The 19,490-nt window shown below is 35.0% G+C and overlaps 2 protein-coding genes across 12 annotated transcripts in view; one reads left to right on the top strand and one right to left on the bottom strand.

Moving 5' to 3' along the window:
- The window catches only part of atos (atossa), a 519,662-nt gene that overhangs the window by 460,511 nt on the left and 39,661 nt on the right, over window positions 1–19,490 (top strand). The gene's annotated exons all lie outside the window — the stretch shown is intronic.
- TyrRS-m (Tyrosine--tRNA ligase, mitochondrial) overlaps window positions 3,768–19,490 on the bottom strand; it is an 82,508-nt gene continuing 66,785 nt past the window's right edge. Inside the window, exon 7 of the mRNA XM_067776026.1 lies at window positions 3,768–3,786. The gene's annotated coding sequence lies outside the window, so the exon portion shown is untranslated. The remainder of the gene's footprint in view (window positions 3,787–19,490) is intronic.

Raw genomic sequence — 19,490 nt, 5'->3', positions numbered from 1 at the left:
TGTAAGGCGCGATAACCTCCGAAGAGATCTAAGCGAACTTCTCTTCCAATTTGCGTCGGGCTCCTGTTGATTTTCCCTACAAATTGGCCGGACGGGACCTACATGTTTTATGCCGAATCCGAACGGCATCTGCAAGGCAGATCAGTTTTCAAAGAGAGCTTTTCATGGCAGAAGTACACTCGGAGCGCTTGCCAAATACTGCCGGGGGGCGACCCCGCTTAGAAAAATTGTCTTCTAATTGAAAAAACATTATTTCTAAAATGTTGATGTTGCTTTGCCCGGGGTGCGAACCCAGGGCATACGGTGTGGCAGGCGGAGCACGCTACCATCACACCACGGTGGCACTTACTAACCGAACGTCAATTGGGCTACATCAAATATGCTGGTACACATTAAACATTATACACTTTATTATTTTGTTTTATTAAACGCACTTTCACCATATTTTATAATTTATTTAATTTATAGTTTTCAACTTCGCATTGCAAATAGAAATGAAAATAGTAGTCACAAAACTGTTTCTCAATTCTTTCAGTTGCAGCTCAGCTCATTCTCAATTTCTTCTCTCGCATGTAGTTGCCACACTTGATTGTTTCGAACAAAACTTGTAGTATAAATGTTTGACGTAACATTTTAAAAAGAGAACTTGTAAGTTATACAAAAGTAAAGAATCGAATCGCAGGAAGGTAATTCACCACTGGAGTAACTTTATATGTAATTCGGCAAGTTTAATTTTCGTAACACTTTAAGTTGAAACGATTGCAAAACAACTCAAACTTTTATGTTGTCGGAAACATCAACATTAAAAAAGGATGTTTTTTATTATCTTATTAAATTCGTTCGCGTGAGTGAAAATTCGTAAAAATTTGAACAAAATGTTACTAATGACTCACCAATATGTGTGTAAGTTCTAATGAACTAAAGCGTATTTTTGAAAATTATGTTTTGTATATTACGGAAAAAATTTAAGGTTTTTTTGCGTATTACAAATGTTTGCAGGTGAATTACTACCCAGCAGGAAAAGAAGCTTAAGTACTACGAGCTAACTGATATCTGTTTATATTATTTAAGAAAAGTTAACTACTTTTTTATCGCAATGGCTGAAAAAAGTCAGACGTGGTTATTTTTGCACTACTTGTCAACTAACTAATAGTCAACTATTTTTAGTCAAAATATGAGAGCATGCTACCAAGTGTTATAATCATATATGTATATTATGTCTAATTGCTGTTTTTATGTACGGGTCCCTTTTTCGCTCTTATTTGGAATCCAAATCTATAAATAAAGTTTTAGTTGTAAAGATGGAGATTCGGGCTATTAGCGAGCTCTGGGCAATTTTGGTCGTAGTGCTTTTGTTTAGCTACATTTTATTAAAATAATTTATTAAAAAGAAATCTATTTGTACTCTATGGCACTATTGTGAATATTTGCACTGCATTACCGGCAGTTGCCACCATACGCCAGATGGCAGCGCACGCTGTAATGTTTAATTGATTGATAGAACAGCTGATTTCTGTTGATATTCGATAAGAGACTTTTATATTGTTGCGCAAGATGTGCACGGGTCCAGCTCCTTAACAGTTATAATAAAAAAATAGCTTTGTGTTTTTTACATCTATATACATATGCACTTAAACTTTTTATAGACTGCCAAGCGCATTATTTTATCTACACTTCTGAAATTGCTGCGCAGAAAATTAGTATGTACTCCTAAATTTCAATACGCATTATACTCAGATGCAACTGAAATGTGTGTATATGTTTTACCTCTACACCACCTCTATGTTTTACCCCTACAAATGGTGTGTGTCCACTGTTCACCGCAACCGATTCAGCTATAGGTTAAACACTATGGCCAACAGAGGTGTGTGTCTCTGCTATTCGGTACACCCCATTTTGTAGCTAGTTATTTAACCACTGCCGCTATATGGGCCTCCTAAACAATATACACTGAAAGAAATGGTGCTAGTAAAATCAACAAATCGGTTCTGTTATTCTTGACTTAACAGAGGTTCGGTAAAATTGATCGAATTACGGTTAATTCGACCGAGTTCTTTGTCAAACGAAGAAATTAGTTTAGTCATTTCAACAGAAGAGAAATTGTCGCTCTTAAGTTAACAAAATTCTGTAAAATTTACAGATTCCTGGTCAATCTAACTGATTTTTCTGTTAACACAACTGATCTTACAGGTCAATTCAACGGCGATCAACTGTCAATACATGATCAAAGAGAATTTTACGCTCATTGCACTCTCTACTTTGTACTTATGACGATGGTGCCACTTGTTAAAAAACACCAAAATAAGAAAACCATCAAATCGAAAAAATACACAAAATGGGAAAACAACAATAAACTAGTTTTTCAGTTATCAATACAAAACGAAAAAACCCTTTTTTGAATTTACTGTGCAAAAATTATGAGATACCGGGACACCTATCTATCGGGTACAATTTTGCAACTTCTCGTCCAAGCGAAATGCAAAATTGCGCCCTCTTGTTGCATATGTATATAGATGTAAAAAACACAAAGCTATTTTTTTATTATAACTGTTAAGGAGCTGTACCCGTGCACATCTTGCGCAACAATATAAAAGTCTCTTATCGAATATCAACAGAAATCAGCTGTTCTATCAATCAATTAAACATTACAGCGTGCGCTGCCATCTGGCGTATGGTGGCAACTGCCGGTAATGCAGTGCAAATATTCACAATAGTGCCATAGAGTACAAATAGATTTCTTTTTAATAAATTATTTTAATAAAATGTAGCTAAACAAAAGCACTACGACCAAAATTGCCCAAAGCTCGCTAATAGCCCGAATCTCCATCTTTACAACTAAAACTTTATTTATAGATTTGGATTCCAAATAAGAGCGAAAAAGGGACCCGTACATAAAAACAGCAATTAGACATAATATACATATATGATTATAACACTTGGTAGCATGCTCTCATATTTTGACTAAAAATAGTTGACTATTAGTTAGTTGACAAGTAGTGCAAAAATAACCACGTCTGACTTTTTTCAGCCATTGCGATAAAAAAGTAGTTAACTTTTCTTAAATAATATAAACAGATATCAGTTAGCTCGTAGTACTTAAGCTTCTTTTCCTGCTGGGTAGTAATTCACCTGCAAACATTTGTAATACGCAAAAAAACCTTAAATTTTTTCCGTAATATACAAAACATAATTTTCAAAAATACGCTTTAGTTCATTAGAACTTACACACATATTGGTGAGTCATCAGCTATTTAAGTTTTATTTTTATATAAAACCTGAATTTCAATACAACATCCTGTCGTTGAGTCATCCAATGAATTTATGAGACATGAAAACCTCCTATGCAGTGAATGGTTAGATAATTATTATTTATTTCCTAAGTTTTATATTACATTGTAGCTTTGACTACAAATATTTGTATTTATGAGAAGTAAATAATGTGGTTTTTATTAAATGAGTTTTTTACTATGAACAAGTAAAAAAGATTTTCTTATTTATTTATTTATTTAAAATTATAGTCGACTCAAAAACAAAGCGGTCGACTGGTAAAAATTTGATGTAAATTGTATATAATTATTGGCATTACAATTTCTCTTATACAGAAAGTACTGTTATTAAGGATTAATATTAATATAAGTGTCCCCAGTGGCGGGTCATCGTGAGGAGCTCATAAGAGGGCTGACGCGACGTGCTCATAAAGGAGCCGGATGCCCAGCAGGGGAACACGTGAACTGGTTGAAGTACCGATGTATCCAATCCATCCTTTTACGATATCGTGCCTCTTTTCTACGGAAGAAATAATAATTCCAGCTTTAAAGAATAAATTAGCTTATATCTCTTAGTTTAGATAGCCGAGTATTGCATTACGTATACTGGCAAAAGTACATTCAAGACTGATACAGCTACAGTCATTGTAGTGCGAGCACCAGATAAGCAGAGGATTATTTTTAGCAAAGTTTCGACGATAAAGGGTTAAATAAGTAAAAGGAACGTAGTGTCTGGAAACCCTAGGAGGAACTGCAAAAAACAATCGGCTGAGAAGGTCAGCAGAATCAATTTCTCCAATAATAAGCTTATGGATGAACAATACCCCCAGTAATATTCTCCGGTTTTCCAGAGTGGGTAAGCTAATAAGAAGAAGTATATTTCTGTATGGTGGAATGTGGAGACTGGAGTCCCAGTTAATGCCACGTAATGCGAATATCAAAGAATTGCTTTTCAACTGAATCAAGACGCTTTATATGATTTTGAGAAACAGGGCACCAAACGCATGAGCAATAGATAGTATTTCGATCGAGTATTGGACGGACCAGCGATGTGTAAAGAATATTAGTGAGGTACGAATCATCGAACTCTTTAGCCCATCTTTTAACGAACCTAAGTACACCCAACGCTTTGTTGGCAATAGATGAAATATGCATGTTGAAACTCAGTTTCGGATCAAAAAGAACACCTAGATCATTTACAATAGATATACGCTCCAAAGGGGTACCATCTATTACATACGGTTTCAAAACTGGTTTCACTCGATGAAGTGTCATATGCTTACATATAGAGCAATTTAAAGCTAGTAAATTTGTTGTGGAACGAGTCTAAGTTGGCCTGAAGAAGATCCAAGGAACTCAAATCGGTAGGACAGTAAGTGTAGCAAAGTTTTACATCATGCGCATACATTATAATATGGGAATGTAAAGAGCAAAGGGCCTAGATGACTTCCCTTAGGTACACCGGAGGAAACTCCAAACGATTCGGAGAGATTGCATTTGAACAGGACTTTTTGGATCCGGTTAGAAAGATAGCTTTTCAGCCACATTAATAGGTCAAACGGAAAGCCCAGTAAATCAAGCTTATGAATAAGTAACTCATGATTGACGGTATCCAATGCTTTGCTGAAATCAGTATCATCTATACCGTTTGCTTGTTCGCTAAAAATCCTTCCATAACTAAAGAGGTAAATACTAGCAAGTTTGTAGTGGTTGACCTTTTTACAAATGAAGCCGTGTTGGCATGGAGATAAAAGGGAAGAGCACTGATATTGAAGTCGACTGGTAACAATCTGTTCAAAAACTTTAGGAATAACCGATTAGCAATACCCCTGTAGTTCTCAACTTTTGACCTACTACCTTTTTTATACAGGGGTATAATAAAAGACTGTTTCCAAAGTGACGGGAATGACGCAGATCCAAGAGATAGCTCAAATAATTTTAAAATAGGCTCATATATATTTTCAGCGCAGTACTTAAGCACACAGCTAGGAACACCATCTGGTCCCGGAGAAAAGTTGGACTTCAAAGATTGAAGACTCTGAAGAACAATATTACCATCAATAGCAGGATTCCTAATGGAATTCGAGCTATCTAAGCGATAGGGGTATTGACTGGAATGAAAACCACGGGATGAATACGTGGACTTAAAGAACTCAGAAAATATTTCAGCACCGTCGTCATCAGTGCAAGCTTTTTTACATCCAAAGGTTAATGTGGAAGGATACCCAGAAGTTTGCCGTTTTGAATTTACGAAACTGTAAAACTTTTTTGGATTTTCAAAAAATTTAGCTTTACAACAACATAAGTAATCTTTATAACAAAGCTGATTAAGACGTTGAAAGTTAGAACAAGCTATTGGGTATTTAGAGAAGTTTGCAGATGTTCCAGTTTTCTGTTTGTCAAAATATTGCCCAAATATTTATACGGAGATTAAATTACGTTGGAAACATTTGGAATTGGTTTTCTGTTTCAAATATATATTTACCTCACATCCCATAAGACATGTGCCTACTTATCATTTACAGCCCAATTCTAAACGAAAATTCCGTGCGAGTTTTTCCCTTCTCCCATTCCTCGTATTCTAAATAAAAATTCCTTGTGAGTTTTTTCACTTCTCCCTTTCCTCCTATTCTGAACAATGTTCGAAAAAGCGGAAACCGGTAATGGGAGAAAAGTAGGTATTATGAATGTGAGGAAGAGGGAGATTTCTCTGTCATTTCATAGGCGTTTTTTCACTAGTTAAATTAAAGGGAATGCATCAAAATAGTTAAAGGAAATTGGTTATTTTAAGAAAGAACACTTATTTGTACAAATTTGTTCTAAAATATATATTTACATTCTACCACAATATTCTCACTGTTAATACAACAACAACAACAACCACAATATTCTTTATTTTAAGTCGAAAAATATATCATAAGCAACGGAAGAGCTCTTAGTATATTTGATGCAGCCATCCAGAAATTGCGCAAGGATTTTTTAAGAAGGCTTAAAGAGATTTTGGCATATGGCGAAAGGCGAACTCAACTCGACTTGGCCGCCAGATAATTGCTTTGCAGAATGAATGCATGCAACTCCGGCGGATTTGTGTTATCCCGCCGTCTTCTGCTTCTTATGCTCCTCTGTTGATATTGCTGGGGCACCAATTCATTACTTATTTCAGTGAATACAACATAAAATGCAATAATGTGCATTGTTTATACCTTATTTCTTAATTTGAAACAAATTGGCAACAATAATTAAACTTTACAATTCTTTAAACAAAATAAGAAATGCGCAACGAAATTTCAATTGACAAAACAGCTGACTTCGAAAATTCGAAATTCCTATTCCCCAATTATTCTTCTCCCTAGGAGAAAAGAATTGGAGGAATTTTTCCGCGGGAATAAAAAAATCCGCGAGAATATTTAGAATTGGTCTGTTATTGTTTTCTTTGATGTTGTACATTCATTTATATTAAGTGTTGATGCATTTACATATTTCTTTGTCATTTTAGGCTAATAAACATCAAATCACCGCTTCTCTCACTTTTCCGTCTTAATAAATGCACATTCATTTATAAGCATACAAAAATACATACATACATATTTATATTATACTACAGCTAGATGGTGTATTTATTTAAGTGCGTCATTCGTGGTACTTATTGTCATTACTTATCCTTTAGTTTGTTGCTATCTCATGTGCAGTGATGAGGGGTTGGCCAGCTGTCGCACGGTTGCTGTTGTTTTACGCAAACCTTAACTTTTGCGCATGGCCTTGTAACTGCTTATTGCACATTTTTGTCTGTTGTTGAGCGTGCACGTGTGCACGCGTGTTGTCAATTAAAGTATGCGACGGACTTGGGTATTATATTTTCATATGTGAAAATCACTGCTTTCGGGTAGATATTAGTGCCAGATTTTATTGTTTTCTGCCATCTTCTTATAAGCCAAAAAAAAAAATTTATATATTTTTTTCCTCTTGGTATGGTGAAAATTTTGCTTACGACATCCAAAAAGATAGCCTGTGAAAATTTCAGCTTTTTATTTTAAAGTTTAAAGGTGTTCCATCGGGTCTTTAGTGTTTCCATAATGGGAAATCTCATACCATTTGAGGTTGAACTTTAACCTCGAATAACTCATTGACTATTCAACTAAGCAAAAAATCTGTTTAGGCCTTTTCTGCAGACTATTACATTTCTTATAGGATTATGTATAGCTTATGATTTGGATACTACGCTTTAGAGCTCTGGTACACTTTTTCAAAAACTTGAAAATTCTCCATACGGTTTGTACGGAAAAATTTAAATCCCGTTCAGCCATAAAAGATGAAATTTTTACAGGTTATCATTCTGGATGTCCTGAACAATATTTTCACTATACCAAAAGGTTAAAAAAAATATATTTTGACACACTCTAATATCAATGGCGGATCCACGCCGGGGGAGGATCTGGGGGAATGGAAACCAAATCGCTAGGCGCTACCACCGATTAAGCCGATAATGGCTACCGAAAAACCCTTTTTTTTCGACAACTCTGACAGTCAATATCATTAATAAAAGTTTTAGTATTTTCACGTATTTGATACGTGATAATTGGCACTAATTCAAATAATTTAAATATCATTGCAGACAAGTTGACGTATTTGGGATTAACAAATTTAATTTTGTTTCGGAATGACGCGTGTAGATGACCACTTATATATACATCCCAACATACAGCAGCGAGCACAAAAATAGCAGTGGCAATTTCTTTTTTTCAAATTTCGTCAATTAAATTCTTCTGTTTTTTATTTTTCATATTTTAAGAAAAAACTTTTAAGAATTCTGTAACTGAAACTATGTAAACCAATCTCAAAAATATCTTCGAAAAAATTCGAATATTCGAAAAAAATTTTGTAAAATATTCTAACTTTCTGTTTGGAGTGATTTGAATTTGTTTGACCATGAAGTTTTGTAGCCCAATCAATTTCCCTTCGGAAAAAATACTGTCAAAAATCAGTAGGGGTGACCTATGAATTGTACTTTGTTAGACTTAGGTTAGTTTTCCCAAGTAAATTTGAAGGTCCATCTGTCGGTTAAAAATAATGTTTGTCAAAACAAAATTTGTGTTTATAGCAGGGACGGAAAATAAAAATTTTTTTTTTCGGAGTCGAAAAAGTCCTGGTCAAAAAAAATTAAAAATAAAAGTCCGGAAATAAATGTTAAATAAAAGTCCGGCTTGATAACAAAGAAACGGCTTATCCGAATTAAACAAATTTTTTTATTATTATTATTTTGGCCTTAATTAACTAACTAAATTAACTAGTTCTTTCGGACTCAAAAAATAAAAATACGAAAATAATTTTTATCTTGATCCAAATATATTAAAAGTTCAAAATTAATAGTTTTGCAAGGAATTATATTATAAAAGGATTAACAGTTTCAGCCCCTGGTTTTTAGGGCATATAAATTTTAAAGTTCACATGAAAAAGCGGTCCTTCGGATACAAAACTCCATGCTCGAAAAAATTCACAAAACTCCCAATAAATAAATAAAAGGTTCGAAATTTTCTCGAACTTTTTCGAAACCATTTTTGTGATTGGTTTGCATAGTTTCAATAACAAAATTCATGAATTTTTTTTTTAAGTTGATGAACAGAGCTGCTCAACCCCTATACACCACTAGCAATTTTGTTTTTATTTTTCCCTGAACAATAGGCCCAGATGCAAATTCACACTTTGAATATAAAGAAAAAAATTTCATACCACTCCCATATGCCCTCACATATAAATTCGATTCTTATGAAAGTGCCTGAATTTCATATGAAAGTGCAAAGAAAAAGCACTTCCATATGAATCCAAGGCACTTCGGCATGATATTCAAATTTACACTAACCAAAAAATTTTTCCGGCCGCCAACGTGGTGTGATGGTAGCGTGCTCCGCCTACCACACCGTATGCCCTGGGTTCACACCCCGGGCAAAGCAACAACAAAATTTTAGAAATAAGGTTTTTCAATTAGAAGACAATTTTTCTAAGCGGGGTCGCCCCTCGGCAGTGTTTGGCAAGCGCTCCGGGTGTATTTCTGCCATGAAAAGCTCTCAGTGAAAACTCATCTGCCTTGCAGATGCCGTTCGGAGTCGGCATAAAACATGTAGGTCCCGTCCGGCCAACTTGTAGGGAAAGGCAAGAGGAGCACGACGCAAATTGGAAGAAAAGCTCGGCCTTAGATCTCTTCGGAGGTTATCGCGCCTTACATTTATTTTATTTTTATTTTAAAAAATTTTTCAAAAATATTGCAGCACTGAGAAAAGTTTCATTAAGGGGACCATCAAAATTCTTTATAGATTTAAAAAAATATTTTTTTCCATTTAAAAATATATCAGTGTACATATAACTTTGTATATGTATTATGATTTGCACTGCAATATACAAAATTTTGTACAGCCCTGTTAATGAAAATAAAAAAGTTGAATTTAATCGTGAAAATTTGATAAAAATTACCACTGCTATTTTCGTGTTCACTGCTGTATATGTTTGTAAAATTTCTAAGAATGTACAAAAGGTTTTGTTGTTACTTCACTTGGATACTGATCTGAATTTTAAGAGTGTGACATGGCGTATGAGTGATATTTATTTGCCTGGAAATAAAGTATTTTTAATAACATGGTATTTGTTTTTATGTACTTTAAGATATAGAGCGCTGCAGCTCGTGCTAAATAGCGTGATGTGCTTGACTTCTATACCAAAGGTGTCAGATTCAATTTCCGGTAGCCAGGAAGCACCAAAAGAGAAAATACTTGTACGATTTATTTAATTTTTTAAGAACTTTAAACAAATTTTTAACAAAAACTATATAAATGAACTTTAAATCGTTTTCGGAAAAATTCGAAATCCCGAGAATTTTGTAAAAATGTGCATAAAAATTTCTTACTTAGAATTTTCAGAAACTTTTTGAGTTGATAAGTTTGTTGTCAAAGTTAGCATTAATTTTTGCCTAGTTCGTGTGTTTTTAGATTTTGCTCTATAAAACTTTTTTGTATGGTAATCTGAAACACGTTTCGGAAATATTTTGTTAAACAAAAAATTCATACAAAACTACATACTCAACAACTCCTCAAAATTTCGAAGTATAAATTTGAAGTTAAGAAATTTTTTTTAATCAACCTTTTTTTTTTATTAATTTTGAATTTAAATAAATTTTTTTACTAACTTTTTTTTTTTTGTTATTTATGTAGCTCGTTGGCTTTTCCTCATTTACTGCGTTATATTTAGTTATTTATTTATTCCAAAGTAAATCTAGGACAGGTTAAAATATCCTTACAGACTATTTACAAATTATTAGCTTAAATATTATCTACCATATTAAATCATTTAGTAGAAGTTTAAGCTCTGATTTATTTACTGAAAAATCCTAGCAATAGGCGAATTAGCGACATATGTCGTTCTGGCTCTATCCAATAAAAAAACATCATGATTTCGAAGTGTTCTAGATGGTATATTGAAACGAATACGCTACAAAAGAAACGACGAGTCAATCGTGCCGCCTGTCAAATCATAAATAAAGGTTAGCGCTAGAATAGATCTTCTACTATCCAGGAACTTCAGTCATCTAAAGTATTAAGAGGTAAGGGATCGTGAAAACGTAATGACCGGAGCCCAAAACGCAAAAATTTGTTCTGCATCATTTCAAGTCGCTGTATATAACAAGCATGGTATGGTCTCCAAACGAAGGAAGCATATTCCAGTTTAGACCGTACAAGCGATGTATATACTAGCTTTAACGTATATAACGTATATAACGTATATTTATCATGTAACCTTCGTATCTATACGGATGTGGCTTACCACAATTAACAAGCCCAAAACACTTGCCTACAAATTAGATATGTATGCTTATACTTAAATGTACAAACAGTCCTAAACTAACAAATACAAACACATAGATCTTATAACTGCGGCTCACTTTTATCTAGATATTCTTGTGAGCGAGCAAGCAAAGAAAATAAAAACGAAAACAGAAAACGCAAAAACTTAAAAACAAAAATCACCTAATCATTGATAGCTTGGATAACGTTATCCGATTATGTTTAGTTAAATGTTAGTTAAAAATTAGTTTTATAACGCCTCTTTGCGTTGTACGCTATAAACTTTTACTTACATGTAGTAAATATTTATGCTTCAAAAACAAAATAAAAATCGCAAAGAAGAATTCTCTATTAATTTACCTTGCCCTCATTTTTTCGTTTTCCACTTTCATTTTTGTAAATTTACATACTTATTAATGGGGCATTCCATACGAGCTCATCCTCCACATGCATTTTGTATCACCGATTTCGTTGAATTTTGTACCGCTCGAGAAAGGTGCAATGATTTTATACAATTTCTTTTTCAGCATTTTTTTATTATTATTTGTTTTAAAAAACATTAAAAAAATTGTATGTCTAAGGGCACTTTTTTTAATTGTCATTTGATGGATATGAATTTTTGAAAGTTTCAGAAATTTGGTATACAACTCTAAACAAATGTGTTTTTAATATATCGCCTGCTGAGTTGAATATCACCCTATCACAGCTGCCGTTTTAAAAGCGTCCTGTTTCGAAATTCGGTAGAATAACCTCCATTTCAAAATTTGTTTCGAAAACGCATATATTCAATACATTTTGAAGAGAAGTAAGGCGTTTCTGAAGCAAAAATCTGAGGATGTTCTTCAAGTGGATTTTGAAATAGAGCATTATTCAAAAGTTTTCTGAGATAGGGCATTTCTGAGAAATGGCAACCGAGACTGGGTGATATTCCACTCATCATTCGATAAGCTAGTTTGATGAACATTTTTTATTTATAGTGATTTTATGGATGTTCTAAAACAATAATAATTTGTTACAAATACGGATGTCTTTTTAGTCAAACTCGTTTTTTTATTTCAACGGAAATATGGTTTTTGTCATTTGTATCCTTAATTTTTTTTTTTGTTTACTTCTTCTCTCGGGATAGTGATGCCTTATCCCAAAAGTAAATCAAAACCTGTACACTCCTTTAAGGACAGTAGTGCTTCTTAATCTCTGGCTTCGTAAGTGGGTGGTTTCACTGCAAACCATTGCTAAGCAGTTTGTTGGTCTCCCTCCCCATTAAAGTATAAGCCCGACCACCTAGTTCCATGAGGAGCTTAGGGTCGCCAGATGTGTGGTGAGGTTGACGATTGGGTTGGGGAAGCTACAAATTGTGCTGGCATCCCCTTAAATTGTTGCGCTACACAACTCCTTGAATCAATTGGGTATTTTAGTCGCTCTTACGACAGGCACACCTACCGCGAGTATATTTTACGCCCCTTAACATATATGTTGTATATTTAATCTAAAAATCTTGGAATATTTTCTACGTTTACTATGTTTACTAAACTAAGAGAATTGCCCTATTGTAAAAGAAATTTATTGAAAAATTATTCAACAAATTAATTATTAAATTAAGAAATTCAAAGAAATGTTATCAATGTTTTTTTTTTTTAAATCATACAAAAATGCGTCCAATTTTAAGCGAAATCGGCGATAACAAAATCCGTCTGTGAGATGGCTTTACATGAAATGAGCCATATCTATCCAAATATTTACATATGAATAAAGATACTTAGACACTTGAAAGTCTTTTGAAGCACAAATATACATATAACATTTATGTACATATAAACTGCATTTACCACTACACATTTATCAACAGTTTTATGGTCATCTCCAAAATCATATCCACACATACATATATATCAATTTTGTATGTGTACATTGTACATGTGTGCATACAAACTTGCCCTGCAAAAAATGCGTATATTCTAGGATGCGTCCGGGATGAGTCACAAAGGAGTATGCGACTAATGCCAGTTTGGTTCTGTTTGTATGCGTTGAACTGTTCCTTTTTGTTGGAGCATGTCCTATGAGGAGACCAATTGTACCCATTTATACCCGAACGGCAGCGATGGGACCAATACCCTTTATACCCAGGTACGAATGAAGACTAATCTCTTTTCTCATCAGAAAGTGTTAGTTTTCGTATGGTACGAGATTAGTAGAAACGTAATATTAAAACGTACAAAAATGTGTTAGATGCATCTATGTAAAAAAATTATTAAGTAGCCAACTCATTCCAAGAGATATGGGTCGACGATAATGGAACATATAGTCCAAGTTATTTAGGTTCGGTATAGAGCTCCGCATTTTTCTTAAATAATTCGAATCAATCAGCTATAATCTTTTAATTTAACTCACTTCATTGCTACCTAGATTTCAAGCTGACTAATCCCAACTATACCCAAAAGGGACTAGAGACGATCAATATTGTAGACAAAGAAGATCAATCGGAAACCGTTCTCTTTAGGGATTAGTCGCAGTAGTTTTTGCAGGGTGGCTAACCGTGGATACACATACATATTTAGTTACAAACTTAAACATAACTACTTACCTAAAAACTAATTTCAGTCGAGTTTATATTATTATACCAAGCTGTACTAGCGTACACAGCGTATTATAACTTTGTTATTGTTTGATAACTGGTTGGTTGTACAGTAGGCCGGGTCGATTTGTGGGGAGGCAAAAAAATCGCCCATTGCTCTGTGAAAATCATATTCTAGGGATCATAATAAGAAACTTTGCCGAAGGAACCATACCTCTGACACGAATTCTGATGTCCCCCCCTTTGGGTCGTAGGGGCAAATTTTGAAAAATCCCACTTTGAAATGCCTATGTTTTTATACTCAGTTGAGCAGAGCTCACAGAGTATATTAAGTTTGATTGGATAACGGTTGGTTGTACATATATAAAGGAATCGAGATAGATATAAACTTCCATATATCAAAATAATCAGGATCGAAAAAAAATTTCGTCCGTCCGTCCGTCCGTTAACACGATAACTTGAGTAAATTTTGAGGTATCTTGATGAAATTTGGTATGTAGGTTCCTGAACACTCATCTCAGATCGCTATTTAAAATGAACGATATCGGACTATAACCACGCCCACTTTTTCGATATCGAAAATTTCGAAAAACCGAAAAAGTGCGATAATTCATTACAAAAGACCGATAAAGCGACGAAACTTGGTAGATGAGTTGAACTTATGACGCAGAATAGAAAATTAGTAAAATTTTGGACAATGGGCGTGGCACCGCCCACTTTTAAAAGAAGGTAATTTAAAACTTCTGCAAGGTGTAATTTGGCAGTCGTTGAAGATATCATGATGAAATTTGTCAGGAACGTTACTACTATTACTATATGTACGCTTAATAAAAATTAGCAAAATCGGGGAAGGACCACGCCCACTTTTAAAAAAAATTTTTTTTTTAAGTAAAATTTTTACAAAAAATTTAATATCTTTACAGTATATAAGTAAATTCTGTCAACATTCAACTCCAATAATGATATGGTGCAACAAAATACAAAAATAAAAGAAAATTTCAAAATGGGCGTGGCCCCGCCCTTTTTCATTTAATTTGTCTAGGATACTTTTAACGCCATAAGTCGAACAAAAATTAACCAATCCTTTTGAAATTTGGTAGGGGAGTAGATTTTACGACGTTAACTGTTTTCTGTGAAAATAGGCGAAATCGGTTGATGCCACGCCCAGTTTTTATACACAGTCGTCCGTCCGTCCGTCCGTCTGTCCGTTAACACGATAACTTGAGTAAATTTTGAGGTATCTTCATGAAATTTGGTATATATGTTCCTGGGCGCTCATCTCAGATCGCTATTTAAAATGAACGATATCGGACAATAACCACGCCCAATTTTTCGATATCGAAAATTTCGAAAAATCAAAAAAGTGCGATAATTCATTACCAAATACGCATTAAGCGATGAAACTTGGTAGGTGAGTTGAGCTTATGACGCAGAATAGAAAACTAGTAAAATTTTGGCCATTGGGCGTGGCACCGCCCACTTTTAAATGAAGGTAATTTAGAAGTTTTGCAAGCTGTAATTTGGCAGTGGTTAAAGATATCATGATGAAATTTGGCAGGAACATTACCCTTATTACTTTATGTCTGCTTAATAAAAATTAGCAAAATCGGAGAACGACCACGCCCACTTTTTAAAAAAAAATTTTTTTTTATTCAAATTTTAAAAGAAGAGTTAATATCTTTACAGCATATAAGTAAATTATGCCAACATTCAACTCCAGTAATGATGTGGTGCAACAAATTACAAAAATAAAAGCAAATTTCAAAATGGGCGTGGCTCCGTCCTTTTTCATTTAATTTGTCTAGGATGCTTTTAATGCCATAAGTCGAACAAAAATTAACCAATCCTTGTGAAATTTGGTAGAGGCTTGGCTCCTAGGACGATAACTGTTTTCTGTGAAAAAGGGCGAAATCGGTTGAAGCCACGCCCAGTTTTTATACACAGTCCACCGTCTGTCCTTCCGCTCGGCCGTTAACACAATAACTTGAGCAAAAATCGATATATCTTTACTAAACTTAGCACACGTACTTATCTGAACTCACTTTATCTCGATATAAAAAATGGCCGAAATCCGACCATAACCACGCCCACTTTATCGATATCGAAAATTACGAAAAATAAAAAAATGCCATAATTCTATACCAAATACGAAAAAAGGGATGAAACATTGTAACTGGATTGGTTTATTGACGCAAAATATAACTTTGGAAAAAACTTTGTAAAATGGGTGTGACACCTACCATATTAAGTAGAAGAAAATGAAAAAGTTCTACAAGGCGAAATCAACAGCCCTTGGAATCTTGGCAGGAATACTGTTAGTGGTATTCCATATATAAGTAAATTAGCAGTACCCGACAGATGATTTTCTGGATCACCTGGTCCACATTTTGGTCGATATCCCGAGAACGCCTTCACATATACATCTAAGGGCCACTCGCTTTTAAAACCCTCATTAATACCTTTAATTTGATATCCATATCGTACAAACACATTCTAGAGTCACCCCTGGCCCACCCTAATGGCGATATCTCGAAAAGGCGTCCACCTATAGACCTAATGCCCACTCCCTATTAAAATGCTCAGTAACACCTTTCGTTTGATACCCATATCGTACAAACATTCTAGAGTCACCCCTGGCCCACCCTAATAGCAATATCTCGAAAAGGCGTCCACCTATAGACCTAATGCCCACTCCCTATTAAAATGCTCAGTAACACCTTTCGTTTGATACCCATATCGTACAAACATTCTAGAGTCACCCCTGGCCCACCCTAATGGCGGTATCTCGAAAAGGCGTCCACCTATAGACCTAATGTCCACTCCCTTTTAAAATGCTCAGTAACACCTTTCGTTTGATACCCATATCGTACAAACATTCTAGAGTCACCCCTGGCCCACCCTAATGGCGATATCTCGAAAAGGCGTCCACCTATAGACCTAATGCCCACTCTCTCTTGAATTGCTCAGTAACACCTTTCGTTTGATACCCATATCGTACAAACATTCTAGAGTCACCCCTGGCCCACCCTAATGGCGGTATCTCGAAAAGGCGTCCACCTATAGACCTAATGTCCACTCCCTCTTAAAATGCTCAGTAACACCTTTCGTTTCATACCCATATCGTACAAACATTCTAGAGTCACCCCTGGCCCACCCTAATGGCGATATCTCGAAAAGGCGTCCACCTATAGACCTAATGCCCACTCTCTCTTGAAATGCTCAGTAACACCTTTCGTTTGATACCCATATCGTACAAACATTCTAGAGTCACCCTTGATCCACCTTTATGGCGATATCTCGAAAAGGCGTCCACCTATTGAACTAAGGATTACTCCCTTTTAAAATACTCATTACCACCTTTCATTTGATACCCATATCGTACAAACACATTCTAGAGTCACCTCTGGCCCACCCTAATGGCGATATCTCGAAAAGGCGTCCACCTATAGACCTAATGCCCACTCCCTCTTAAAATGCTCAGTAACACCTTTCGTTTGATACCCATATCGTACAAACATTCTAGAGTCACCCCTGGCCCACCCTAATGGCGATTTCTCGAAAAGGCGTCCACCTATAGACCTAATGCCCACTCCCTCTTAAAATGCTCAGTAACACCTTTCGTTTGATACCCATATCGTACAAACACATTCTAGAGTCACCCCTGCCCACCCTAATGACGATATCTCGAAAAGGCGTCCACCTATAGACCTCATGCCCACTCCCTCTTAAAATGCTCAGTAACACCTTTCGTTTGATATGGCGATATCTCGAAACGGCGTCGACCTATGGAACTAAGGATCACTCCTTTTCAAAATACTCATTAACAGCTTTCATTCGATACCCATATCGTACAAACATATTCTAGAGTCACCCCTGGTCCACCTTTATGGCGATTTCTCGAAAAGGCGTTCACCTATAGAACTAAAGCCCATTCCCTTTTAAAATACTCATTACCACCTTTCATTTGATACCCATATCGTACAAACACATTCTAGAGTCACCCCTAGTCCACCTTAATGGCGATATCTCGAAAAGGCGTCCACCGATAGACCTAAGGCCCACTCCCTCTTAAAATGCTCAGTAACACCTTTCATTTGATACCCATATCGTACAAACAAATTCTAGAGTCAGCCCTGGTCCACCTTTATGGCGATATCCCTAAATGGCGTCCATCAATAAAACTATGGCCTACTCTCTCTTAAAATACTCTTTAATACCTTCCATTTGATACACATGTCATACAACCACATTCCAGGGTTACCCTAGGTCCATTTTCCTACATGGTGATTTCCCTTATTTTGTCTCCATAGCTCTCAACTGAGTATGTAATGTTCGGTTACACCCGAACTTAGCCTTCCTTACTTGTTTCTTTTTGGAGTTTATTTTTCTCTTTAGAAATTTATTTAATCAGAACATATGTAAATGAAAAAATGAATTTAACTTAGTAATAGAAAAGAAATTAAAAAAAATTATTAGAAATTAGCGTTTTTACAACCCCCTTTTAAAACCAAGGCATCATGTGACACAATTGCAGATCGTAAAATTGCTTGTGTTGTTTTTTTTAAGCCACCACAAGACACAGCAGGTAGAATTGAAATTGCGCCTACCCAAAAGTTCGACCCAAAGGGGGGACATCAGAATTCGTTTTAGAGGTATGGTTCCTTCGGTAAAGTTTCTTATTTTGATCCCTAGAATACGATTTTCACAGAGCAATGAGCGATTTTTAAATCGAACCGCCCTATTGTACAGGTATAAAGGAATCGAGATTGATATAGACTTCCATATATTAAAATCATCAGCGTCGAAAAAAAATTTGATTGAGCCATGTCCGTCCGTCTGTCCGTTAATACGAGATTGAGATATCTTCACCAAATTTGGTACACGAGCTTATCTGGACCCAGAATAGATAGGTATTGAAAATAAGCGAAATTGGATAATAACCACGCCCACTTTTTATATACATATATAACATTTTGCAAAACACAAATTATTTAGTAAATAATATACCTAGCTTGTTGAAATTTGACGTGTGGATTGATATTGAGACTCTTGATAAAAATTTGAAATTTTTTTTTTAAATGGGCGTGGCACCGCCCACTTGTGATAAAATCAATTTTACAAATATTATTAATCATATCTCAAAAATCGTTATACCTATCCTAACAAAATTCGGCAGAGAGGTTGCCTTTACTATAGGGAATGATTTGAAGAAAAATTAACGAAATCGGTTAAGGACCACGCCCACTTTTAAGGGTTGTGGACGAATAAAATAAGCTATATCTTTGCAAAAAAGAGCTTTATTCAATGGTATTTCATTTCCCAAGTAGATTTATAACAATAAATAAGAACAGCTTCAAATGCTAAAAATGGGCGTGGCACCGCCCCTTTTGTGACTAAGCAATTTTCTATGTTTCGGGAGCCATAACTCGAAGAAAAATTAACGGATTATAATACAATTTGGTACACAAATTTTCCCTATAACAGGAAAGATTTCTAGAAAAAATGGACGAGATCTGTCAAAGACCACGCCCACTTTTATATACGAGATTTTTAAAAGGGACGTAGACGAAAATAATAAGCTATATCTTGGCGAAAAAGAGCTTTGTATCAATAGAATTTTACTTTCTAAATTAAATTATAACATTTAATTGGAAAACACAAAAATTTTTGAAAATGGGTGTGGCACCGCCCCTTTTTTGTCTAAGCAATTTTCAATGTTTCGGGAGCCATAACTCGAAGAAAAATTTACATATCGTAACAAAATTGGGTACACATATTTTCCTTATAGCGGGAAATATTTCTAGTAAAAATGGATAAGATTGG

Source organism: Eurosta solidaginis, chromosome 3, assembly GCF_040869045.1.
Source record: "Eurosta solidaginis isolate ZX-2024a chromosome 3, ASM4086904v1, whole genome shotgun sequence".
In the NCBI taxonomy this organism is placed as follows: Eukaryota; Metazoa; Arthropoda; class Insecta; order Diptera; family Tephritidae; genus Eurosta; species Eurosta solidaginis.
This window is presented reverse-complemented; position numbering and strand designations above follow the sequence as displayed.